Below are 26,087 nucleotides of genomic sequence, written 5' to 3' on the forward strand. Positions count from 1 at the left end.
GTTTACTTCACGTGCTCTGTCTAGAACTTTCCTGAGATGTCCGTCATGCACTGCCTCTGACCAATAAATCATCTACATGTTATAGCACAGGGACAACCTGTAAAAATTTGCTCCATTGCACACTGAAAGACTTCACCTGCAGAATTTATTCCAAATGGCATCCTGAGAAATCTATATCTTCCAAATGGGGTACTGAATATAGTCAGTAGTGAAGATTTGCAATCAAGCATCACTTGCCAAAATGAACTTTTTGCATCCATTACAGCCAAAACAGTGGCATTCGGTATTAGGGCTGTCACTTCCTCAACTGTTATCATAGAATGATGAGGTCTCTTCAATACTTTATTCAAATCTCTTGGGTCAATGCATATTCTAATTTTAGAACAAACAAATAAACTGGGCGGAAGAAACAGAACAGGAACCCAACAGTAGCCAGCAGAAAAATATGTTAATCCCAAAATACACTTTCTTTTAACGTAAAGTCAATTTAATAAAACTTTTTCTCATGTTTTCATCACTTTAAGTAAAGTAACTTCTTCAGACACACAGACAAACAGCAGTTACACAGTTTCTACAGCATTTAAACCATGTAGCATGAAGTCATGTGACTAATAGCAGCAATGAATTAAAGGTGCAAAGCACAATAATTCAAACACTATTAAAGTAAGTCTTAAAACTTACATACTACCTCAAATAAAAAGTGTGTATACAATCAGTATACAATATACAAGGATTATGTTAATGTCATTAGTAAAAAGTTAAAAACACACTATCGTGTAAGATTTCTTAATTTAAGCAAACATGAAATATTACAATTCTCATTCAAACCAGGCAAGCAGAAAGCATTAAGTGCTAACTGCCATTCTAGTTCTCGTACCTCTAATAGTTCTGGATATGGGCCACCTCTAACGTCAGGAAGTACTTGATCAATAGCTTGGAATGTGAAACTATGTCCACCATTTAATGAAACATGTTTTGCTAATGCATTTTCTGTTTTGTTTTTGCTAATCGCATAAGAGTGTTCGTAAATTCTCTCACGAAGCTTCCTGTCCATTTTCCCTATATAGAAAGCCAGACATAAGGTACAGGAAGCTAAGTAAACAACACTCTTGGCCTCACAATTCAACTTATGGTTGATGTAAAATTTACATGTATTCAGTACTCTAAAAGAATTACCTGTTTTTACGTATTTACACATCCTACATGCCCCACACATAAAGGTTCCAGTAAGTCTAGAAGTAGGTTTAGTGCTTTTAATTTCAAAAAAACTTTTTAAATTAGTACCTCTTCTATAAACAATACTGGGTGACTGGCCAATTCTGTCGACTAGGGAAGAGTCCTTATAAAGGAAACTCCAATTTTTGTGGAGAATTAATCTAAGTTGGTCACTGTCTTTACTAAAGGTGGTTATAAAAGTATTGCATAAAGAGGTCTCCCTAGTTTGCTGAGTCATTGAAGGTTTTATAAAGGTAACCAAGTCACTGTTTGGTGAATGTGTAGTTCGAATGGCAACCTGGCTAGGAGGTGACTCTACCAGGTTAACATCAATGACAACGGAAGATGAGGTCAAGAGTGGTTGAACTATACCTCTATTGCAAAACATGTCTCTTAGGAGTTGACATTCAGAATTAAAGTCATCTTCATTAGTACACATCCTTGCGGCTCTAATGAGTTGACCTTTCACTATTGAATGTTTTTGCCTGTAAGGGTGTGCACTAGAAAAAATGTAAATAGGAGTTGCAATATGTAGGTTTTCTATACATTTTGGAAACATATCTTCTATTTACTATATCTTTTTTGATATTCACGTCCAAATAGTCAATACTAGTAGTATGAAAAGTGTAAGTAAATTTAAAAAATGGTGTAGTAGAGTTAAAGTAATCTATCATTTGTTTAGCTTGTGATTCATTTCCTTTAAAAATCACAAAGATGTCGTCTAAAAATCTGGTATAAAAAGTGAAGGAAGTGTAAATTTCAGACTTATTGAATACAAACTATTCTTCCCATTGAGCCACAAACATGTTCGCCAAGCTCGCTCCGCAAGGGGAGCCCATAGCAACTCCATGTTTTTGTAAATAGATCTTGACGTTAAAAATAAAAAAGTTGTTGGAAAGTACAATATCAATTAACTCTTCTACTGCATTGAGCAAACTCCTTTAACTGAACAGGTCTTAGAACTTGCTGGAAGACTACAGGTGTTTCTTGTCACGCCCACAGGGGCTGCAGCTGCCATGTGCTTAGGCCTGTTTCTGCTAGCCACATGCTACATGCTGTCTACATTTGCTATGGAGCCTGCTGAAACCATGCTGCTATCACTTGTATGCATACTTGTGTGCCTTTCTGTAACTTCATGGATTTGGCAAATCTCTATAGCTTTATTCAGCATTAAATCACTGTCACAAAGCAAAATCTTTCTCACTGCAGCACTATTAATACTACACACAAGCCTGCTCCTTATTAACTCATCTTTTAAAAATCATCAAACCTGCACGTTTTAGCTTTGTTTCTCAATTAAATATAAGCTGCAAAAGTTTCTCCTGCCTTTTGATCTCTTGTGTAAAACAAATGCCTCTCTAATGTAACATTTGTCTGGGGGTTGCACATTTCTCTGAATTTGTGTTTCAAACACTCAGGGGTTTCCCTGATTCAGCTTGTAGAACAATATGATGGTTTTCACCCTCTCCTTCATATACTGCTGGTGCACACACAAATGAACACTCTCTTTCAATGGCCTCTGACCCAGCTAGGTTTAGCAAAATGAATCCCCTGGTGCGTGCATCTTTGTCAAAATAAGCTGCTTGTCTGAAAATATCATACTCTTGCTCAAATATTCTCCAATCCTCTGCAATATTCTGATCAAATACAAGTGGACCTGGTCTACAAAATGCCTCTAAGACATCAGTGAAGGCTTCTGAAAGTATGCAAGAAAACAGACACATACACATATATGCCAGAAATTTACGCCAGCACTTGTAACTATGCCTAATAGTACAATTAGCCTCTGAATAACTAAACTTTGCAAAATAAGTTTCGGTGGCACAAGAACACTCCTGAAATTATTGTATTCGATAAATCACCTCTTATCAGTGTAAGAAACATTTCAAAATAACTGCACTGTGCAAATAAACTGGGCAGCAAAAGAAGCTCAGAGTAAGAAACATTTTGAAGTAACTACATTTTACAAATAAACAGTACACAGCACACTGAAACTCTTCCAAAATGGATGTACTTTGTGAAATAACTCTCTACAGTGCAAGAAACACTCTGTAATGGTGGCTCTTTGCGAACAGACACACCCAGCACAAGACACTTTTTGAAATGGCAGTATTTTGACTGCACTTCATGAAATACCTGCACTCTGCACACAAGAAACCCTTTGGAATAAATGCACAGTAATAAACATATACTGTAAACACTTTTACACATTTTACGATAGTTCGAATAACAATAGTTATGCCTTGAACAGCTTCAATCAAAATGAAACAGTAGTTTATGCGAAAACATGGTAATTTGTGAAAACAAACAGCTGGCTTGCTTTATTTATGCTTAATGTGCCCATCCTGCTCTTTATTATACCCATTTTGCCCATTTAATCTCTTTTCTTGTGCTCGTTTTACTCTAAACATGCTTGTTTTACTTTAAATGTGCTTGTTTTGCAATTCTGAGGTGACTCTGAACCTCTTATGTGCTTTTCTAATAATCGTCTTATCAAATATCTCAACTTCAAACATTTTGTTTAATTAATAAACTTTCTGTGCCTTTCGTTTGCTTAATAAATGTTTCTGTGGCATTCATTTGCTTAATAATGCATTATGTGCCCTTGTAATGCTCAGTTTTATCTTTTTAGTAAAATGAATCATTCATGCAAGTTTTCATTACCTTCAGCTTGTTTCTGACCTTTTTTTTGCTCTCTGTTCTCTTAATTTACCTTCACTGTTAACTCTGCATCTTGTAGCTCTGAAAAGCAGTCTCTGAAATACCGGTTCTGACACCATGTCGCTCATCTGGTCAGGATAAAACAGACAAATATTTGTGGGTACTGTTCAAGCACTTTTATTAGGTACAAGCAAATCAGGACTGAGACTTACTGCCTTTAACTTAGATAAACTTATAAACAGACTGACTACCTCTTTCATACATGCTCACACTCTGGTTGCACTCTCAAAATGGCACTGAAGCTAGCATATGCTTGCTATTTATATGCACATGCTGTCCTTGGAACTTCTTCTTAGAGGTACAACCCACCCACAGATTCTACAGTCAACAGCTACCTAAATCCCTGAGTGGACTCAAAGTAGGATATTCCTGAGCACCACTGAACCAAATGATGCCCTAACTCTGGAGACCATATCCAATTTGTAATGAGTAACAAAGGTATGGTGGATAGCCCAAGTTCCTGCAGCACAAATATCATCCATGGAAGCTCTAGATTGGAAGACTAATAAAATAGCCATGGCTCTAGTTGAATGAAAGTGTAATGGTTTTGAAATGGTAATGCTCAATTTTCTATATATAAGAAATATACTCAGTCAGCCATCTGGCTAGAGTTATTTTGGCAACAGTTCTTCCTAGCTTTATTTCAGAAAAAGAAACAAATAATTGCTCAGTCTTCCTAACAATTTCCGTTCTCTACAGGTAAAAAATCAATTCCTCCTAAACAACAAATGCCTATGGATATCCAATAAATGTAATGTGTATTCAACTTTGTTAGTAAATGTGGAGAAGAATTCTGGTAAATTAATAGATTGATTAATATTAGCCTCTAAAACCACTTTAGGGTGAAAAAAAGTGTTAGTTTGTAAAGTGACCCCATCTTTCTGAAAGACCATGTAAGACAGTTTCAAAGACAAGTTCTAAATCTTTGAAATTCTTCTGGCAAAAGTAATGGCTACTAGAAAAATTGTTTTCCAAGAAAGATACTTAAGGTCACATTTAGTTGCAGGCTCAAAGAGGAGCTGAGTAAGTTGTTGCAGTACCAGAGTGAGGTCTCATGTGGGAGTAGGGTTTCTAAAAGGAGGCCTCAGAAGAAGAGTGCCTCACAAAAAGGTTTTGCATAGTCTATGGGAGGCAACAGAAGCACCTTCAAATCCCATGTGAAAATTTGATATTGTTGACAACTGTACTTTAACTGTAGAGGAGCTAGTTCCTTCTTTAAAAAGTAAAGCTAAAAATTTAAGGATACTATGCAATGGAGCCGAAAAGGGATATACATCATTTTAACTTGCCCAGCAAGCAAATCTTCTCTATTTACTGGAGTAGAGTTTACAAGTAGATGGTTTATGGGAAGATAAAACTATCAAATGGACTGGGGAAGACAGCATAGGTTGTCTGGCTATATTAATGGAACTGAAGAAGCCAGGCAATCAGCCCGAGAGTTTGGTATATCTGGATGGATCATATCTCTCAGATAAGACAGGAGGTCTGGAGATGGATCCCGAATCCATGGTTGGTGGAGTAAGTAAGGCCAAATGAAGGAGAACTAAATCTGTCAAGGTCAAAGAGGTGCAATGAGAATAACTTTGTTCTTCAACATGGCAGCTTTCTGCATGAATTTGGAAATCAGCGGGATTGGTGGATAGGCAGAAAACAGACCAGGGGGCCAATCATGAAGGAGAGCATCCTTCAGTAACTCCCACTGTAGGGGGATCAGGGTAAAGTAGCTGCTGCATTTGTTGTTTAGAGGGAAGCAAAAAGGTTGCATTAAGGCTGATCTCACTGATGAAAAATCCTTTCTGTCATGTTCTTGTGAGGGAGAAGAATACACCTGCTCAACTTGTCTGCTATCACACTGAGCTTCCCCAGAATGTGCCTTGCGATGAGAAAGTGGTTGGATGAGATCACCCATTGACACACTCTGAGAGCTTCCTGACACAAGAGGTAAGATATGGTCTCTCCTTGTTTGTTGATGTACCAAACTACTGTCAATTTGTCCATTTGAATTGCAATCTTCCTCGAAGGGAGAACTTCTTGAAAGACCTGCAATGCTAAAAGCACTGCTCTGATCTCTAGGACACTGATATGCAAACTGGCCTCTTCAGGAGACCAACTGCCTTGGACTGTTTTCCCCAGGTAATGCCCTCCCACCCTAACTAAGAAGCATCCGTGGTCACTATGGTTTTGGGCTGAGGTGGAATGAATGGATAGCCTTGTAGAACCCGCTGTGATTGAATCCACTGTCTGAGATCTCTCTTGCAAATCTGAGCAATACGTATCAGGGTTGACATAGGTTGATAAGAAATTGATCACTGCATGGCTAGCATCCACTGTAGAACTCTCATGTAAAATCTGGCTAAAAGTGCTCGAGTTATTGCCACTGCCATTGATACTAGAGCCTGAAGGACCAAGTGGGCTCAAACCTTGTTATTGCAGATTATTTTCCTGACCTGTCTTCTTAAGGTCTGAACTCTTAAACGTGGCACTGAAGCTATCATTGACTTTGTGTTGAATAGTGCTACTATAAATTCCAAATTTTGAGTAGGTTCCAAATGAGATTTTTCCTAGTTTATGGCTATTCCCAGATGAACATGTCTGGGAACCTGATCTCTTTCCTCTATTACTTGATGCCTAGTCAGGGCGGTAATATGCCAGTCATCTAAATATGGAAACACCCTGAATCCTTGCAGTCTCAAATGAGCTCCCACTACTGCCATACATTTGGTGAACACTCTGTGGGCTGTGGTGAGACCAAAGGGCAGAACTTTGAAATGATAATGACTGGCTTCCAGCTGGAAGCATAAGTACCTTCTGGATTGTCTGTTCATCTTTACATGATAGTATGCATCCTGATGGTCTAACGAGCACATACAATCATCCTTTCCCAGAAATGGGAGAATGGACTGAACCCTGACCATCCCAAACTTGGTGCATGAAACTGATTTATTTAAGTTGCTAAGAACCAAGATTTGTCTCTAGTCCCCTGTTTTCTTTGACACTAAAAAGAAGCTTGAGTAAGCTCCAAATTCTACCAGGTCTAGTGGGACCTCTTCGATGACTCTTTTTTATAGTAGTTTTTCATTTGAAATGATGCTTGCTCCCTCTGACTGGGTGGAAAATTAAGGATTTTTCTTGAAAATGGAGGTGAAAGGAAAGGGGTATTATGTAACCCCTGGAAATGATCCTCTGCACCCTAGTATCTGTTATCTCTAGCCAGGCTCTCTGGTGCAAGGATAAATTACTCCCAATTGCCATCACAGGGGGACAATCAGGCCTCCTTTCAGTAGTGCTGGAAGGGTCTATTGAAGAAGGAATCTTTGGACACTTGGTTTTGCAGGCCACCTCTGCCGTGAGGGCGGCGTCTACCATTGGAGATCCTCCTCTACCCCTGAGGGAGCTTCCTCTACATGTGTCCTGTAAAGGGACCTAGGTCTTCTTGAACCACATTTTCGAAGTACCTAGTTGATTTCTGCAGGAAGAGCTTTGCGGCATGGAAAAATGTACGCCCACGGCAGACAGGGTCTTTCCATCTTTTCACACCTGAATAACATATCTTTAACTTTGGGGACAAACAAAGATGTGCGGTCAAAAAGACTACGGACGAATTAAGAAATGAAGGGCTCCGTAGAATCGCATAAGAGTACCCAGGCATGCCTCCTTATGGAAATGCAAGAAACCAATGCCCTTGAGTTCCTTTGGCTATGTGCAAAATTAGCCTCATGGAAGAATTGGAAACTGATTGCAGGGTAGCCAAATGAGAAGTCACAGATGCCTGTACCTCATCAGAAATGGATCCTAAAAGGGTATCTGGGAGTTCCATAATCAGGTCTTTCTGTAACCTGGTAAAATATGCCAAATAGTTCAGAGACCTTAAAGCAAAGGTCACTGAAGCATAGACACACTTTCCAAACCTGTCCATTGCCTGAGACCCCTTGTATGATGGAAGGACAGTGGAACTCTCTTCAGCAAGTTCCTTTTTAGTGGCCGCTGCCCCAACCATGGTATCAACAGACACCCTTTTTACCGAGAACTTCTTGTCTAATGGTGCTGTCATAATTTTAGCATATGTCCTAGGGATTGTTTCAGTGATGTCTGAGGCCTTCCATGCCTGCCGACAGAACTACTCTATGAGCTCACTGGCTGGCTTGGACACCCAGAAAAGCCTCCAGGAATACAGACTGCTTTGACAAAGGGTTGCTGGACTTTCAGCTACCTCTCTGCTTTAGGATTTCAAGGATGTCTCCAAACTAGACATCTTTAGGAAGTGACCAGGGGACCCTTCACCTTTATCAAAGACTGTATCTTCTGTGACAGACTCCTCTGGGAAGTCGAAGTGCTTCCTCTTGCACTTCTCTTCTTAGGGACCTCCTCCATGGGATGCTCTGGAGAGGCATCAGAAGAGGTCAGAACACAATGCTGAGAAGCCTGGGGTTTCAGTACCAGCTGTCCATGTGGAGAGGAGAGATGAGACTCCAACTGAACAGATGGCAAGCCTGAAGACTGAGGAACCGAGGGAAAGGGAACCATCTTTGTCATGGAAGCAGACAAGGCTCTCTCCATGACCTGAAAGGCAGACAGGCAGCACCCCACGAGAGGAATAGGATGCTGGGTCCAAAAGGGCAAGTATTGGGACCGAAGTCCCTCCCTGTTCCGAGTAGAATCCTCCATGGATAAAGCTGGAGCCAAGCTAACCCATGCCAAGGCCCCGAGGTGTAGAAATGGCTTTGAAACTTCAGAGTCAACTGCAACACACCAGACCTGACAAGGAAACCCCAGCTCCAACAGCTCTCCAGATCTGATGGAACCGAAAAGCACACAGCAAGCTTCAGATCCACACAACTCAGATCCAAAGACTCCAAGACCAAGTAGGTAGTAAGAGGAGGAACTTGCAAAGGGGGTGTAGTGGAACATCGGATCTCCTGACCCACAGGGGTAGAAGCTGACAGAATGTTTGACATGCTCTGGTCCAACAGAAACCTTCTCTCTAACCTCTCCACATCTTCTTCCGTAAGACTCCTGGAAGACTGTGTCAACACTATGGAAGGAGACCTAGGCCACTCCAAAAAGGAAAAGGGACCCTGGAAGGAACAGGGTCCACTGAAGCAGAGTTTCTATTTCTTGGGAGGGGTTTTGAATCAAAAGTCGAATCTGATGGGTTTGAGTTGGATCTGAAAAAGTCTGAGCCAACAGGTCCTTAGGTCTCTTCAGCTTTGGATCCGAAAATGAGATCGGATTCAAAAGTCCTTTTTTATTTTGCTTTGTATCAGAGTATGAAGTTGGATCAGACAATTTAGAAGTTTTCTTATTAGGATCCCAGGAGTCACTTGAATCTGAAAGAGGCTTTTTCTTAGCACTCTCCGAAGATTTTGTTGAGGCTGAAGAAGTACTTGGAGAAAGAGATTAAGTCTTTTTCGATTTTATAGGGGAAGCTACACATAACGCCTCAGAAAAAGAGGAAATGAGTAATCCTTTTAGAATAAGTTTATTCTTATACTCATCTACAGCTCTTGGGTTGAAGGAGTGGCAAACTGGGTAGTCCTCCTAGAGGTGGTATGGTCCTAAGCACTATACATATATGGGTCTATATCAGAACATCGAAGTATTAAAGCTTCAAATGTTCTGATATCGAACACTATTCAGCGAATGCTAAGAATAGTGAAGTTGCCGAACAGCAAATTCTTTCCTCGGGAAAGAATTTGGTTGGCCATTTCTGTGGCTTCGCTATTCTTAGCGGTGTGATGGAAAGTTACGGGTTGGGTTCAGGTAAGTGTGCGATTGTACGTTAGGGTTAGAGGCGGGTTAAGTGAGTTAGGGCGCAGGTTAGGTAAGTGGGTAGATAGTAGTGTATGTTTCGTTTAGTGTAGCGTTAGATGTAGGAATTTAAGTGCATGTGTGTGGTTGCTGTTTGTTTGATGTGCTTGTGTTTGTGTGTATGTGTTTCAGAGTAGCGAATTTTTTCCATGGGAAAAAATTTGTTGTTCTGAATGTTCAATATTTTCATGTTTAGATGTTTTGGGGCCGATGAAATAGCGTTCACTATTTTCATCTTTCGATAACGTGATATAAACGCACACATAAGGTATGTGCATCAGAGAAAGGAATTTTGTGACCACACTTGGTGCATTTTTTAAACCCAGCCGGGACTTTGTCTTTGTTAGCCATGTTAAACAAGTTCAACAGCTAAGTCTGAAGAAAGGAAGTCAGAAAGAAAGGAATTATATAACAGAAGAAATTTTTTTAATATATCTATACATATATATATATATATATATATATATATATATATATATATATATATATACAAAATAAAGGGAAAAGGAAACGACTACCAACAGTGGTATTAAAACAGAAATTACATCCTAGAGTTTAGAGAAAAGGGGACTACTAACTATAGTATTCAAAAAGCATGAGTAATAAAGGGGAAGGGGAATATGGGCTTCAGGCCAGTTATTTTACATTAAAAGGGTTCGTGGTCTGCACTCTTGTGGGAGGAGAGGCTGGACTCTGCCCTTCTGAGCTGGGAATTTCTGGTTAAAGGCTTAGAGTGCCTGCATATCTGAACTGATTCTTATTGAAATTGGTACACCTTGTTTGCTGTAGCATAGACTAGATCCAGGCCTGCTGAATCTAGATTTGTTTGTATAACTTGAGAACTAATCCAGGCATTCTTTAAAGTATTCAATTGTATTTATTACTGCTTGGTAGCAACTTGATTAAAGTGTAGCTATCATTCTAAGTCTTTTGGATTAAGCACTTGGGCTTCAGACCAGTTGTTTTACATTAGGAAGGTTTGTGGCCTGCACTGTGGTGGCAGGACAGGTAGCTTACATCCTTCTAAGTTGTGAACTGCTGATTGAGGGCTCAGTGTCTGTTATTCTAAAAGTGTATTAGTTCTGGTTTAAGCACTTGGGCTTCAGGCCAGTTATTTTACATTAAGAAGGTTCGTGGTCTGCACTCTTGTGGGAGGAAAGGTTGGACTCTGCCCTTCTGAGCTGGGAATTTCTGGTTAAAGGCTTATAGTGCCTGCATATTTGAACTGTTTCTTACTGAAATTGGTACACCTTGTTTGCTGTAGCATAAACTAGATCCAGGCCTGCTGAATCTAGCTTTATTTGTATTCTTGTTGTTTGTTTGCTTATTTCCCTGAAACACTAATTCCACCTAAAACGCGACTTTTCAGCACTTCTGTGGATCCCTACTGATATCTGCATTGCTTACTGTACTTATTTCCTTGTTTCACTTGAAAGAAAGTTACTGTTTGTCATTTTTGCATTTAAGTTACCTGTAACACATTGCATTTAAGTTACCTGGCACTTGCTCACTAAAGCAATTATATAAGTCAGCACTAAAATATTAAAAGTACTACACCCTCACAAACTCCCCTTGAGTACCTCGTTCCCCATTGGCCCTTTTTTTTCAATTATAAAGGAATTCCCAATACTATTCTAGCATGTCCAAAGGTCAGTTGTTAATCTCCTCTCCGGTCCAGCTGGTGAATCTGGGAATCTTGAGGCAATGTTACAACTGCCTCATGTACACAGACAACCCTCTCCTCCTCCCAACAAATTCCAACACATGTGAGAGATGCAACCATATAGCCATACTGGTGGTTAAGCTCTCTCAACTCAGTACTGGCAAAACCAGTCAGGAGGAGAAGGAAACCACACTCACTACAATTCCAGTCTCACATAGACCTACCACGACAGCAAACCAAACACATAAACACACAAAAACATACTCGGAGGCTCTAAATAAAAATCAGCCTAAGCAGCAGAGACCTCCAAAGCAGACACCCAAGCAACCGCTACCCCAAAACAAAACATGTGCAACACATAGCTCACAAAGCCAGTGTGCTGAACAGTCACAGCCTTTAAGGCTAAACAACACACCTGATACACTTGTAATAGGTGACTCTATTGTCAGGCACACTGACGTCCCGCTCACCAGGCTGAACAAGGAGAAGATCACGGTGAGCTGCCTGTCGGGTGCTAGGATCCGCCACATAACACAAGCACTCAGGTCACTCCAAGGCAAGTACAAATATGACTCAGTCATTGTCCATGCTGGTGTGAATGACCTGAGACGTACCTCCCTGGACTACATGAAAAGAGACATAGAGGAGCTCGCTGAGCATGTAGCCCAGGCCGGTATGACCCTGACCTTGAGTAGCATCTTACCCTCACCAAGAATGATGCCACAATATGAAGACAAGATGATCAATTTCAACAATTGGCTTAAGTACTGGTGTCATTCAAAGGGGATTCAATGTCTGTCAGCCTGGGATGACATGCTCGACAAGCCACGATGCTTCGCTAGGGACGGCTTGCACCTGTCACCCCTGGGCTTTCGGATATTGGCAAAGGCTCTTGCTAGCCCCATAGTGCCTTTTTTAGGCAAGGCTCAAAAGACAAACCCACCTCCATAGGTATCACAAGGGATAAGAAACTAAGAGTAAGGCTACTCAACGCCAGAAGTCTAAACCTCAAGATGCATGCACTCGAAACTCTCCTTAGCATGGAGAACATCGATATCTGTGCAGTAACAGAAACCTGGTTCAAGGCTCCCGAGAGCACCCCAGCACTACCAGGTTATACCTCATACCATGCTTTTCAGCCCCAAAACTTGGACCGTACCACAAAAGGAGGGGGAGTATCAGTATTCGTCAAAGATACCCACACCTCCAGGTTGGTGGCAGAGCACGAAGCATCAGAGACTATCCATGTGCAACTAGCAGTGGGTAAAAAGTACAGTTTTGTACCTACCATAAATGTAGATGTTCGAGGATTCCCTTGCTGCAGTCCTGACAATTGGGTATAGTCCGCGTCCCAGTCGGCCAGTCTTTTCTTGCCCCAGATGTCAGAAGACCCAAAAAGACAAGTCCCAAAAACAACCTGCACCAAAAAACATTTACAATATATACAGTAATATATACAAAAAGTATAAGCATGTAAACTCACCTACACAACCACCCTGAAACACAGAGGGGAAGGAGAACATCTACATTTATGGTAGGTACAAAACTGTACTATGTTCTTTGCTGCAGTCAGAATCCCAAAGCAGAGGTAAGGGAGGCTGGCAAATTATAAAGTAGCAGGAGCTGACAACATGCCTTGTAAAACAGCTGTGGCAAAACCAGCTCTAGTCTTAGAGTATATAGGCAGGTGATAATGCCTAGAGAAAGTATGCACTGAACTCAAGTAGCTGCTTCCAGAATATCCTTAGTTGCCACCCCTTAGAAATGCTGTTGAAGTGGCAGTAGCCCTAGTGGAATGAGGCCTAATCCCAGCTGGAACCTCTTTGCCATGATGGGAATAACAAAATGCAATGCAAAAGCCAATCCACCTAGAAATAGTTTGCTTTGACACAGGCTTGCCCTGTGAACTTAAAGCAAAAGAAACAAGTAACTGTTGAGACTGCCTAAAATCTTTAGTCCTGCTCAAATAATTGCCTGTGTACATCTAAAGTGTGCAAAATCTTTTCCCCTTTATTTTGAGGATCAGGCAAATGAATAGTTTGGTTTAAAGCCACACTAGAAACCACCTTAGGCATAAAGGAAGGATTAGTGTAATGATATACCTGTCCTTATGGAAAATCAAAAGGGCTCTACTGCCATAAGGGCCTGCAACTCAGACACCCTTCTTGCAGAAGTAATAGCCAACAGAAAAGCAGTCTTCCATGACAAGTATTTCAATTCAGCAGTAGCTGCAGGCTCAAAAGGTTGTAGAGTAAGTTTTCCAACACAAAATTGAGATCCCAAGCAGGAGTAGGAGCTCGAAACTGCTTGAACAAAGGATGAAAACAAAGGTGGGTCACAATCATAGTGAGCTGAAATTGCTGCAGCATGAATCTTTATGGAAGAGAAAGACAAACCTTTGTCCAATAATTCAGTAAGATATTGAAGAGCCACACTCAAATTAGGCTCTGAAATCTCCATTCTTTGCTGTACTCCAAAATAAAAATCTCTTCCATTTTTTGCGTACACTCTCCTAGTACTAGGCCTTCTAGCTTCCATAATCACATTTAAAACTTGTTGAGGAAGCTGAGACCTACCATGCTTCAACACAGAATATGCCAAGCTGTGAGATGAAGAGATTGAAGCTTGACATTGAGCAGATGACCGTCCTTCTGAGATAACAGATGAGGAATCAGAGGTAAAGGCCATGGAGGCTTCTTTACAAGACTCCTTAGAAGTGGGTACCAGTGTTGCGAGGCCAATCTGGAGCTATCAAAATCATCCTTGGCCTGTCCTGTCTGACCTTTAGTAATACCTTTGGAAGAAGAGGTAGAGGTGGAAAGGCATAGACATGAAGGTTTTTCCAACTGAAAGACAGAGCATCCACTTTCCAAGCTGTGTGATGAAACCCCTTTGTGCAATACTTTGGCAGCTGGTGGTTTAGTGGAGAAGCGAACAGATCTATGTCTGGAGTTCCCCATGACACTGTCAATTTCTGAAATACATGAAGATCCAGTTTCATCCATGATTTGTCTGCTTAATACATCTGCTAGGGTTCAGTTCTGTCTCCTGGCAGAAACCTTACTGAAGAGTCAGTTGCAGGCTTAACGCAGTCTCCCATAAAATCATTGCTTGCCTGCATAGATATAAGAATGTGTTCCCCTTGCTTGTTGATGTACCACATGACAGTTGTGTTGTCTGTCAGAATCAACACCTGCCCTGGAAAAACTGGACTGCTAACATCTCCTTCATGTTGATATGTAGATGCTGTAGTCTGGCAGGCCACTTGTCTTGTATCCACTTTCCATTTAGATGAGCTCCCTTGTTTAGGTGACATTCCTGAGCCCACCACAAGAATTCCTTTTGAAGGCAAGGTATTATTTGAATGACAGTGTCCAAATCTTGGCAGTGCTGTGTCCATACATTTTGAGATACCATTGCAGCTTCCTCATATGCAGTTTGGGCATTGGAAGCACCAGAAATCTAAGATGCCATGAACCCTAATGCTTGAAGGACTGTCCTTGCAGTCGGACTGATGAGATAGGTGATGGAAGTAAAGTGACAGACTCTTTTGTTTGTCCGGGGTTAAAAGGCCATCTGGGCTGCTGTATTCAGTCTCACACCCAGAAAGCACATGTCTTGAGAGGGTACTAGACTGGACTTTTAGGCATCTTAGCACTGCTATGACATATTCCAGATGCTGTAGAAGGTGTTCCTTTTCTGGAGCCAGAATCAGGCGGATAAATTTGAATGCCTTGAAGCCTGAAGTAAGCTATCACTGGAGCCAGAACTTTTGTGAATACTCTGTAGATAAGCCAAAGGGCAATGCAGAGAACTGATAATGAAAATCTCATACTTTCTGCAACTTAGCCTTATGGGCACATGAAGGTAAGCTTCCTTGAGATCCAAAGTTACCATCCAGTGATCTTTGCCCAGCAGAGGTAACAGTTGCTGTAACGTCAACATCTTGAACTTGGGAATGTCCAGATAAGTGTTGAGGATAGATAAATCCAAAATTGGTCTCCACGTGTTCCCCTTCTTTGGTACTAGAAACAGGCGACAATAAAATCTGAAGCCTTTCTGACACAGGGACTGGCTGAATAGCCCCTATCTGGAGTAACTGAGAAACTTGCTTGTGAGCCTCTTTTCTTTGTGGAGGAGGAACATCTGGCATGCCTTTGAAAGGGGCATTGTGTGGAAATAAAATCTGTACCCGTGATGAATGATATCCAGCACCCATCTGTCTTGAGTGATTAAATCCCAATTTTCTTTGAAAGAGACAATCTTCCTCTGGCAGCTGAAAAGGCAGGTCATTGGTTCTGCTTGCCCTCACCAGAAGTCTGAGCAGGTGAACTGTCCAGGATATGTCCACCCCTAGCAGGCCCAATTTCTACTAACTTCGGAGGCTGCACCTGCAAAAATCTTTAACAGTCTGCATAGACTTTTTTGTCCCTCCATTTTCTTTAAAACTGCTTCCACAGGCATTCCAAACAACACATCAGACTGTAAAGGAGCATCCAAAATCCTGGTCTTAACATGCTCAGCTAAATTCTGATCCTTCAACCATGCATGTCTGCGAAGAACAGAACTAGTAGCAGCCACCGGAGGCCTGAACAGCATCAAAACCACACTGCAAAGAATGCTTACCCACTTGTTCAGACACATGAACCAAATCCAGCAATTCTTTACACTCAATACAAAGCATCCACCTTAGATTTCAATTGTGAAAGGAGATAATTCTGATATTTCAGCATATGAAATTGACAATTCCTCATGGCTAGAGTGGAAGAAGTATATACTTTCTTACCCCCTATCTATCCAAAGCCCTGCCTCTTTATCAGAGGTACAGGATTTTTAACCACAGAAGCTTAACACCTTTAGCCCCTGAGAAACAGTTTCTGGGTCCGCCCTGGGACTCTTAAACAAATACTTATGACACCCTATAATACCTATCAGGCTTAACAGGAGCAGGAGGCAAGGAATCAGGGTTCAGAGAAGCCTCTGCAAAACATCCTCCACCACATTCAACACAGGAGAGTCAGAGTAATCTTGGCCTTCCCATTTAAAGTGCTCCTCATGGAGTGAAGAGTCTCTGAAAATGAAAAATCCTCAGGAGGAGAAGCTGAAGGAGTGGAATCATCCACATCAGAATCAGAATAAGTAGGAAACTCTTGCAAGTCTTCCACAGAAGACTCTGAAGCCTGTGAACACTGTTCAAAACTATCAAACTCCTGTTCCACCCTAGGCCTCTTATCAGGTGGGGCATAGAACCTCTAATCAGAGTAATCAAATCTTCTGCCATTTTAAGCATATGTTTCTTAGGCAGAGAGCGAATGCTAGGGAGAAGCCCTACAGAAGCTGAACTTGGCCTTCCTCTAAAAGAAGCTTTGGCAACAGATCAGCCTGGCCTCTGACCTCTGGCACCATCCTGTAAGTATAAAGTATCCGCCTGAGACTCCCAGAGACTCCTTGGCAAAAACCTCTGGCTCCCCTTCCTTCTAAGGACCGGCGTCCGGGACTGCGGTTCCTCACCCCTAGACTCACTGTTTTGTCCTTACCCAAACACTAACCTAGCACAATCAAGCCTCCTCTAATACAGTTATTCACTTTTTCTGACATCGGTTAAATACTGAGGCAAGAAAAAAAAAAATCTGCCTTCCAGTTTATAGCCTGCTACATACCACCCTCCCGAACCCAGGAACCCCACTTGGCCTTCCTGAGAGCACTGGAAAATATGAAGGTCTCTCCAAACACCATTATATTGGGCTACTTCAACTACCCAAACTTAGACTGGGAGCATTACTCTAGCTCCAACACCCTAGCCCAAAGGTTCCTAGAATTTATAAACTCAAATGCTATGGAACAACTTGTTACCACTCCCACAAGAGGGGAAAACATACTGGACCTGATCATCACCAACATGGGGACTCTATGCTCCAGACCAGAAGTGCATCCCTCACTGGTAAGATCAAACCATAAACTAATCTCACTGGATATTCACAACCTGACTCCACCCCCTGCCCTGAAAACCACAGTGAAAAACTTCTCTAAAGCAAATTTCACACTTCTCAAAACCGAGGTGGAATTCTTCAAAGCCTCCGGGCCTGTGGAAAATACGGCCCAGACCACAGAAACCTTTATAAACGCATTCTATGAACACCTTCAGGAATGCATGGATCATGCAATCCCAAATAAAACCAAGACCCAATCCTCCAAAGGCAGACGTCCTGTCTGGTGGACCCCAGCCATAAACAAACTATACAATAGAAGGAGGAAGCTACTACATGATAGAGCAAAATCTCAAAAAGGGAAGGCATCTCTGATCAGTATTAGCAAAAACCTACGGGCACTCATAAAATCGTCTAAGGCCAGCTTCGAGAGAAAAACTGCACAGGACACTAAGGATAATCACAAGGCTTTCTTTAGTATATTAGGAACCTGGGTGGGAATTCCCAGATATGCTCAGAATTAGTCCAAAATGACAAAAAATACACCGAACCCACAGACATTGCCAACATCCTAGCTGACAGGTTCATAGCAAACTTCTCCCCCCCACCAAAAGGGCAAATATCTATCTCAGCAGGGTGCTGCCCCCCTGACATCTCAGATGCTCAGCTAAGAGCTGCCCTCTCCAAAGCAAAAAACACAGCATCAATGGGACCAGACGGTGTCCCGGGCTGCGTCCTACATGAACTCCAAGAAGAGCTAAACCCAAACATAAAACTACTGTTCAATCTCAGCCTTACTACAGGATATGTACCCAAAGAGTGGTGTACAGCAACAGTGGTCCCTCTCCTCAAAGGTGGTGCCTCAACGGATCCTGGAAACTATCGCCCCATAAGCCTGACTAGCTTGGTCTGCAAAGCTATGGAAAGGATCATCATGGACCTCATGAATAAAGATATTGGGGACCTACAGACAATGGATCCTACCCAGTTCGGCTTTGTTAAGGGCAGATCCTGCCTTTTAAACCTGGTTGATTTCTTTGAAACAGTCACCAAGGCCATTGACGAGGGGAAGGTGGTCCACACAGCCTACCTGGACCTCGCAAAAGCCTTCGATACAATACCCCACTCAGGCATTATAGATAAGCTCACCAGCTTAAATATAAACCCCTATGTCACTAGATGGGTTGCAAACTGGCTCAAGGACAGAACCCACATGGTTAGAATTGCTGGAGCCATGTCAGACTCCAAACCAGTTACAAGTGGCGTCCCACAAGGCTCAGTCCTGGGACCTCTCTTCGGTATATATTTCTCGGAGGTACAGGCCAACACGGAAGGACTGTGGCTGACCAAGTTCACAGATGACTGCAAACTGGCGCCATAATCGACTCTCCAGCCGACACAAGCATCCTCCAAAAGGGCCTCATAGAAACAGACAACTGGTGCCAGAGCCATGGCCTCAAGCTAAACGCCAAAAATTGTATAGTAATCCCCTTTGGCAAAAACAAAGTGCCCACAAATTACCACATAGGTGGTAATCCATTAAGTACAGAAGAAGTAATTAGGGACCTGGGGACCCAAGTTGATAGCAATCTCTCATTTGACAACCACGTGGCCAAAGTGGTTAGAAAAACATTTTATATAGCCCACCTAATCATGAAGGGATTCACATCTAGATCAGGGGACGTCATCGTGCCTCTTTACTCATCCCTCATCAGGCCCATAATTGAGTACAATGCCCCTTTTGGGATGTACCTTACCAGACACCTGCAGCAACTGGAAAGACCCCAAAAGTACCTCACCAAGAGGATCAAAGGGCTCAAACAAATGCCATATGCTGCCCGGTTAAAGAAACTCCAGCTCTACTCAGTGGCATACCGCCTGCTCAGAGGCGATCTGTGCCTGACGTATAAAGCCATGTCCAACCCGGAATTAATGGACATGCTGCACCTCAGAAAAACCAAATCCCATCGAGCTACGCGCTCGAGAGACTTGAACCTCAGCACTGAAATAAATAGGACATGCTGGAGGGACAGATTCATAACCCAAAGGCTCCCCTCACTCTAGAATAAAATCCCAGTCCAGGTTAGGCAGAGTCCCTCATTGACTCTCTTCAAGAGGAATCTTGATGAGTGGATGGGAGATCGTAGGTTTACTCCGGGTATCACTTCTGTGTCACTGTTAGACAGAGGCACAGTATACTAACCTCGAAAAAGGGCATAGCAAAATTAATTTAAAATGGGTGGCGAAAGCCAAACACACTCTGGCTAGGCTTATAAATGCCCTAGGGCAGATAGCCTAGTATGAACCTATGAAGGAAAAAACAAAGAGATAAAGCTATATGATAAAGGGAATAGTTGGAAAAACCTTAACAAGGAAAAAAAAATAACTTATGTGAAGAGTCGCTTGAGAGCATAGGAACACCACATCTTTCACTGGAAGAGGCAAATGAGATCTGAGGTACTTGGGGTTGGTGCATTGTGAAGGGAGTAGTTCAAGCATTTTCTAGTTGCCACAATCTTTTGCAATGGCCAAGTCAGATCCGAGGGGATCCGATCCAAACCCATAAGATGAGGACAGAATGAAAATTGACAACTTCAGATCACAAATTTTCAGGCAAAGAATGGCATGTTTACCGCTTAATTTCTCTTCAAAGAGCACATTTTAACATAACTGAATGGCATCATTTCAAAGCAATGTGACCCCACATGTGAAACGAGTACATATTCCCAACAGCTCTTATGCATCTGAGATCACAAAGTCAAACATATAAAACACAACTACTACCAAGGCATATAAGAAAACTGCATATCGGGCATATGAGTAAGCACTGTTTCAAAGTGCTCAAAATTAATGCTACAGTTATTTATTTCATTTCAGGTCCTCAGCCAGGGATCAGTACCAGAGACTGGAGTGGACATTTCAGAGACCCAGATTCAGATCCCACTGAGCCTAAAAAAAACATACCATTGTGAATAAGAAATCTATGTTATATTATGAAACAGAAATGAGTCTTATGATGTACTTGGGGGGAGTCAAAACTGCCTATTATTTTATTAATGTGTTAAATACATGACTGTTATGTGAAGTCACTATCTGAAAAGTATCTAGTGATACAGCACCAAGAAAAACATGAACTGAACCTGTAAAAAGATCTAATATTCCACCTGCTGTATCATTTCAAAACAAAGCCCATGTGCCTGAAGTTCAATACACTACATTTTTCTGGTGTCCTACAAGAGTTAAGATGAGAGACAATCAAACTGTTACTAAAGAATTAATGTCAGTTTCTAGAATATTAGATATATTTTCTGATTCTTTGACTGGCAAATCAAAGATAGAAATTTAAGCTCAGCCTTAAGACTTTATAATAAAAAGTCAAAGGTTTATACAGTCAGCATTCCTATCTCAATATTGATAAGGTACTCCTTTTGCAAAAGAGACTATAATGACAGGGAACGTTTGTGAAAGTTAATGACTTGTTGGTCTGCTAAAACTAAGCTGATCCTGTACTCTTTCTCTTAAAAGTCAGTGCATTGCTTCTTATAAATATGACTTTCACAACAAGGTGCAATGGATCTTCTTTTTCAGACATGACTAAGGGTAAATTTATTGAGCCATTTAACTTTATTGACCAGTAAAGTTCTGACTCTATATCACATTCCAGGGGGAAAGTGTCATTTGGTCTGACTGAGTCTTGAGAAAGATACTTGAGAAATGCTCCTATCCCTAACACCAAGAAACCTAATGGAAAGTGCTAACTGAATTAATCCTTATAAAAGGAACCTAAGACCAAAAAGCATAAAAAGACCTTGTACATGAAAGGATGGCTAGAGATGAAAAACTCCATATGCAGATGCCGTGGAATTAAACAGTGGATGTGCCCACAAAATAATCAGTACCCGTTTGTGGTTGATATCATAAGCTCTTCATATCAAATATGGATACTAATGTGCACTTGACAAGTATCCCAAGGAAACTGTAGTGAATCAGTAAAGCCAGTATTTCAAACTTGTCTATGTCAGTAAGTTGGTGAAGAAAGTTTACTATCAGTCTTTGACATGAACCTGCTTCAGGAAGAAATAAAGACTTAACAAAAAAGAAGAAATGCATGTTATGTGATACCTCAGGTGTATCAAACAAGTTTTACAAGACACGAGTGTGACAGGAGCATCTAATTTAGCGCAAAAAAAGTCACTAACCACTGATTACCAAATGCTTCCATTTTTGTGGCAAGACACTTCTAGAAAATTGTGAGGAGGATTGTGAAAATGGGAAAGTGAATAAAAATAGCAGAAATCTGTCCAACAGTTAATTACTTGCTAGTGTCACAATGTGTTAACAGTAAAGTATGAATAATCAAAAAAACTGCTGTAAGACAAGTGTTGCTGGAGGAAAAAACACAAAAATGATTATGAAAATAAGTGAACTGGGAGCCACGCAAGGAAAAAGCAGTAATTAGTACACAAAAGTATTCTAGAAATAAGTTACACAGTGGGAGAAGCCAAGTCTTCAACTAAAAGGGGTACTTTGCCAATAAGGAAGACTGTGGGAGAATCCTATGGCTAAACGGAGTGCTGTAGTAATATGTAGCAGTAGGATGCATAGTAGGAGAAGCCTACCACTCAAAAGAGTACCGTACCAATAAATTACATAGTGAGACTTGCCTACAAGTAAAAGGAGCACTGTAGCAATAAGTTACATAGTAGGAGAAGCCTACTACTAAAAGGAGTACTTTAGCTAAACGTAATACAGCAGGAAAAGTCTACAAATAAAAGGAGTCCTGTAACAAGAAATTACACAGTGAGGAACTCTACAACTCAACAGAGTAGGGGAACTCTACAACTCAACAGAGTAGTATACCAATATGGCACACAGTGAGAGCAATCTACAACTAAAAGGAATACTGTAGCAATAAATTACACAGTGGGGAACTCTTCAACTAAACAGAGTAAGGGAACTCAACCTATTAGCGTACCAATAAGGTACACAGCGAGAGAAATCTACAACTAAAAGGAATACTGTAGCAATAAGTTACAGAGCAGGACAACCCTTCAACTAAAAGGAATACTGTAGCAGTAAGTTACAATGTGGGTGAACTCTACAACTAAATAGAGTAGTGTAATAATAAGGTACACAGTTAGAGAAATCTACAACTAAAATGAATATTGTAGCAACGAGGAGGACAGTGGGAGAAGCTTATGATTCAAGAGGCAAATAAGACAACTTGTCAAATCCTCTAAGGGCCTCTGAAAAAAATGTAGCTAGCACAGCCAAGGACAACCATAATGCCTTTACAGCTATGTACGTAACCTAAAAGGAAGGACCCAAGCATGTGCAGAACTAGTGACCAATAGTATCACACAAAATGACCCCACACAGATAGCAAACCTGCAAGCTGATAGATATGGTGAAAAGTTCAACCCCTATCCCCTCCAAATCTATCACAAACCTTGTCCCAAATTTCCTCCTCAGGCTACATATCTGAAGAACAGGTCATCAAAGCCTTGTCCAAGGCAAAACACCAGACATCCAAGGCTGTCTTCTAAACAGGCTAAAACATGAATTAGTATCATCAAGTGCCCTTTTCAATCATAGTCTAACCATAGGCTTTGTTCCCGCGGCACAGAGAAAAACAATAGTTATTCCACTCCACAAAGGTGGCCTAGCAACAGACATGGGGAATTATAGACCTATAAGCCTGACAAGTCTCTTTTGTAAGGCCATGGAATATATCATTATAGATCTCATAAATAAGACATAGGCAACCTTCAAACCCTGAAACATACTCAATTTGGCTTTGTTGAGGGCAGATCCTATTTGTTAAATCTTGTGGATTTTTTTGAAAATGTTACCAGGGCCACTGATGAGGGCAAATCTGTGCACACAGCATACCTCGACTTGGCAAAGGCTTTCGATGCAATCCCACACTCAGGCATTACTGATAGACCCCTTCGCTGTAAGATGGGTTGCTAACTGGCTCACAAACTGGACACACACTATCAAAGGGGGTGACTCCACATCAACCAGCGGGGTACCACAGGGAACAGTGCTGGGCCCCCAACTTTTGGCATACAATTCTCAGAAGTTCAGGTCAAAACTAAGGGACTGTGGCTGACGAAGCTTGGAGATGACTGCAAACTGGCTGCAATTACTGAATCTCCAAATGTCGTCAGTATACTCTAGGAGGGTCTTGCACAGACTGATTGGTGTCTTAATCACAGTCTCAAACTGAATGCAAAGAAATGCATCATCATTCTCTTTGGCACAAACAATGTCCATTCACACTATCATACCAACAACAATCCCCTAATTAGCCACAAAGTGGCAAGGGACTTGGGTTCACAAGTTGACCACAACTTTAACTTTGACCACCATGTGTCTACTGTAGTAAGGAAGGCTTTCTACATAGCACACTTGATTAGTAAAGGCATCACCTCGAGAACAAAAGAGGTTATAACCCCTCTAAGTGTGGCACTAATCCACCCTATACTTGAATATAATGCCCTGTTCGGTATGTACCATACAAAGCACCTGCAGCAATTGGAGAGACCTCAGAGGTTTCTAAAAAACAAGATCAAAGGACTCCAGCATGTCCTGTACAAAGACAGACTAAAGTCCCTGTCACTTTACTCTGCATCACATAAAGTTCTTAAGAGAGACATGTCTGACTTAATGAGCAATCTCAGACCCAAACCTAATGAAGTTGCTGCATATCCATAAATCAAATGGGACTACAACCACCCATTCCAGGGACCTAAACATGGCCTGCGACTTAAACAGGACATGCTGGAGGGACAGGTTTCTCTCTCAGTGACTGCTGCATCTTTGGAATAGGCTACCTATTCATGTGAAACAGAGCACCTCTATGACACTGTTCAAAAGGAATCAGGACGAGTGGACAGTGCACCAAAAATTCTTACCAAGAATAGCACCCACAACACTCCTGGACATAGGCAGTCATTACTAAATGCAATCTTGGGTATTAACTAACATTTCTATGGCATTACATTGGTATGAAACGGCTAGACTTGACATGACCTCTGGGTCGATAGCCTAGTAATCTCCTATGATCCTATGACTAAAAGGAGTGTTGTAGCAATAAGGATTAGTGGGAGAAGCATACAACTAAACCGAGTATTATATCATTAAGTCTGAAGTATAAGAGGAACAAAAGCTTTGATAAACATTTTCAAAGAAGAACATTAAGTTAGAATAGAAAAGAAAATGGCTGGGATGAAACAGGAAAACATGAAGCAAACAAAACAAAACAGCAGTGTTCAAGGCCAAGAATACAGCTTCTATGGAACCTGACAATATCCCTGGCTGTGTTCTAAATGAACACCTCACCTGTATGCCCTGTTCAATCACAGCCTCACCTCAGGCTTCATTCTTACCGAATGGCACACTGCTACAGTAATCCCTCTCCACAAAGGAGGAGTGACTACAGACCTTGGGAACTATCGTCCCATTATCCTGAAAAGTCTGATATGCAAAGCTATGGAAAGCATCATCGTGGACCTAATAAACAAGGATATAGGGAATCTCCAAACTCTGGATCCCACACAGTTTGGTTTTGTGAAGGGTAGATCATGCCTGCTCAACCTGATCTACTTTTTTGAGTCAGTCACTAGAGCTGTGGATGAAGGCAAGGTGGTTCATACAGCTTACCTTGATCTGGCCAAGGCCTTTGATACCATTCCCCACTCAGGAATCATAGAAAAACTCACTAAGCTAGGCATCAACCCTATATTGGTAGGTGAGTTACAAAAGTACAGTTTTGTACCTACCATAAATGTAGATGTTTGAGTGTTCACCCTGTTGCAGTCATCACACTTGGGTTATCCTGTCGTCAGGCGGTCCCGCAGTCGGCCGGATTTCCAAAGTCTTGGTCCAACGTCGGTTGCTGTTGCCTCATCCCTGACGTCAGTGCGCCAGGGGTACATATACTGCAACCGACGCCATTTTCTTCAGTTTTTCTTGCCCCAGATGTCAGGTGCCCCCAAAAGGGTGATCCAAATCAGTACCAAAAAGTGAGAACACTGTACAGACACAAAACCCTTCAGCTATAAGCAAATACATCAGTAAGGCATAGCATAGGTTTAGCCAGTAGATCAGAGGGGTTGGAGGGAGGGTAACCTGGACTACAGAAGGGTGAACACTCGAACATCTACATTTATGGTAGGTACAAAACTGTACTATGTTCATCATGTTACCCTGCTGCAGTCATCACACTTGGGTTGAGTCCCAAAGCTAAGATAGGGTGGAGGCATTATAGAGGGTTAGAGGAGGCAATGCGTCCCTGCAGAACTGCAGTTTCGAAGCCTGCCCTGGACTTAGAATAAAGAGGTAAGTGATAGTGTTTGGTGAAGGTGTGTACAGAACTCCAAGTTGCAGCTTCTAAAATTTCCTTGGTAGGAACCTCCCTGAGAAAGGCTGTAGAGGTAGCTGTTGCCCTGGTAGAGTGGGATCTAATGGTAGGAGGAACTGGTTTCCCATGATGGGTATAGCAGAATCGTATGCAATGGCCTATCCATTTAGAAATGGTTTGCTTGGAAATGGCCCTCCCTTGAGAAGCTGTAGCATAGGAAACAAAGAGCTGGTCAGTTTTTCTGAAAGCTTTAGTTTTATCCAAGTAATATCGAAGCTGCCTGTGAATGTCCAAGGAATGTAGGAGTCTCTCACCTTTGTTCTGTGGACTGGGGAAGAAAGTGGGTAGATAGATGGTTTGATTTAAAGCTACGCTGGAAACCACC

General features: G+C 41.6%; 1 protein-coding gene across 4 annotated transcripts in view; it reads right to left on the bottom strand.

Annotated features, from left to right (window-relative positions):
* BIN1 (bridging integrator 1) overlaps window positions 1-26,087 on the bottom strand; it is a 2,421,789-nt gene that overhangs the window by 561,268 nt on the left and 1,834,434 nt on the right. The window lies entirely within an intron of this gene.

This window comes from Protopterus annectens, chromosome 2.part0 (genome assembly GCF_019279795.1).
Source record: "Protopterus annectens isolate FY-2018-M chromosome 2.part0, PAN1.0, whole genome shotgun sequence".
In the NCBI taxonomy this organism is placed as follows: domain Eukaryota; kingdom Metazoa; phylum Chordata; order Ceratodontiformes; family Protopteridae; genus Protopterus; species Protopterus annectens.